Below are 2,291 nucleotides of genomic sequence, written 5' to 3' on the forward strand. Positions count from 1 at the left end.
TGGGGGCTCCTTAAAATCTAATGAGGGACACAAATAGGGGGGTTGGTGAGCATGGGGAGGGGTCAGGCTTAGCCCCAATTGACTCACTACTCCATTGTCTTGCATAAGCCTGTTTCCCCACTCGGCCCCTGGGCAGGTCTGAGGGTCCTAGGGAAATCCAGTCACTCATGAACCTAAGATATTTTAGCATCCTGGCCTTGGCCTTCTCCCAGGGCACCCATTTCCCAGCACCCTCTCCACTGTCCCCGCACCATTCCCTAGGAAAAAAGAAGTATTTTTCTTTTGTTAATACTTCTGAAACTTCTGTAGGTACAGAAACCACAAACTGATAGGTGGACAAAAGGGAAGAGGAGAAGCAACCGGAAACCTTCTGCTGCCGGCTCCCCTCGCTGCCCAGATCTCTTCTCCAGTGCACCGCTCAGCCCACAGCCTGAATGTGCGCTGGCAATGACCCCCACTTCACATTCATCCAGATACAGCCTTGACCCCTTCCTCCCAAGCCCGGTGTCTCAGTCCTGTGAAGGAATTAAGGCAGGAGGGGAAAAAAAAAATTAAAACAAACAAACAAAAATAACCCTGCTGCTTGACCCCACGTAGCTACTCACAGACCCTCGGTTGGCAGCACTGAACAGGTTAAAAAAAAAGAAAGACGAAAATACAGGAAAATCCCCCAAACACAGACAGGGCGATGATGTAGGGAGCCAGCATGTTCGGGGGCCTCAGTAGCGGCCTCCTCCTGGGAGCAGGGGGGATCCTCGGGGGCCTCCCCTGGTCCTGGGCAGTTGCCAGCATCCAAGGGAGCCCCACTGGCTGCAGGCCTTGAGGGCAGTACTTGGGATAGTACATCTGCTGGCCCAGGCCAAAGCCCTGGACGCTCTGGTTGGCACTCTGCGTGTCGCCCATATGCAGGGACATGGAGGAGTTGTCACACTTGTGGGCTCCCAGTTTGGTGTTGTAGATGCGCTGCGGGGTTCCGGGAGCCGTCATGCACCCTGGCTGGAGCACTTGTTTGCACCCATCTGGAGGCTGATGGTCGAGTGGTCCAGAGGGCAGGATACGGTTCTTGGGGTGGTAGAGATGCCTCAGCGTGCCCTAAGTTGTCACGCCCGACTGGCAGGTACATATGTTGGTGCCCATCTGCAGCTCAGTGAGGCACTGGCTGGCCTTCAAGGTGGCGTCGTCGAAGTTCCGCTCCTGCTTCTCCGAGTATTTGACCCTGACGCCCACCCCATTCTGCAGCAGCTTTGTCTTGACCTTCCCTGCCAGGGCTAGAAGAGACAGCTGCACCTGCATCATGTTCCTACTCTCAGACAGGTCGTTGGCCTCGAACAGGTCCATGGGGTTCATATCGTAGCTAACCATGGCCTTGATGAAGTTGGAGAGATTTTCTAGCTGGTGCCAGTTCTGCATGAGCCGTTGATCTTGGGGACTGAGCCCAGCTTGTTCATGAGTGTGCATAAGACAATCCCTTCCTTCAGACTCTTCTGGAAGTCGGGGCTGAAAGAGAGGCGGGTGAGTCCCTCGATCCAGCTGCGGAGCGCCGCCTGCTTCTGAGGGTCGCATTTGAACAGGAGCTGGTTCTTGATCTCGGCAAAAAGCTGGTAAGAAGGCCCCTTGTTGAACTGCGTGGAACTCATGGCTGATGGGAAGGGACAGGGTAAGATGGACCCATTAGCATTTTAAAATCTAATTGAATTACAGCGCGAATTCCAGAAACTCTAGAACCAATTCAGAAAACATATTCTCAGAAAAAACGTTCTTAAATTTCTTCCTCTGGAATCACACTTAGTACCAAAATCTATACTGGTTTGGGTTCTCCAGAGAAATAGAACTAAAGGAAATATCTACATATCTATATATTTATTGATAAAGTTGTTTCTTTCATGGGCCTGGAGTACGTGGGTCCAATCATTAGATATATAGATGGAGGGAGGGAGAGAGAGAGAGAGAGAGAGAGATTATAAGTAATTGGCTCATGAAGTTGTGGAGACTGAGAAGTCCCACAATCTGTAGCTAGTAAACTGGAGACCCAGAAGAACCTATGGTATAGTTCTAGTTTGAGTTTGAAGGCCAGAGCACCAGGAGTGCCAGTGGTGTTTCTAAGTTTTGGTCTGAGTCTGATGACAGGAGAACGCCAATGTCCCAGCTCAAAGACAACCAGAGAGATGAGAGTAAATTCTCCCTTACTACACTTTTTTGTTCTATTTGGTCCTTCAGTGGATTGGATGAAGGTCGTCCACACTGGGGGTGGGAGTGGAGGGCAGGCAATAGAATGTGGCAGAAGTGATGTT

The 2,291-nt window shown here is 51.1% G+C and overlaps 1 pseudogene; it reads right to left on the reverse strand.

Moving 5' to 3' along the window:
- Positions 1-601: 601 nt before the first annotated feature.
- LOC101132720 (calponin-2-like) lies at positions 602-1,637 on the reverse strand (annotated as a pseudogene).
- Positions 1,638-2,291: the final 654 nt, after the last annotated feature.

This window comes from Gorilla gorilla, chromosome 1 (genome assembly GCF_029281585.2).
Source record: "Gorilla gorilla gorilla isolate KB3781 chromosome 1, NHGRI_mGorGor1-v2.1_pri, whole genome shotgun sequence".
Classification (NCBI taxonomy): domain Eukaryota; kingdom Metazoa; phylum Chordata; class Mammalia; order Primates; family Hominidae; genus Gorilla; species Gorilla gorilla.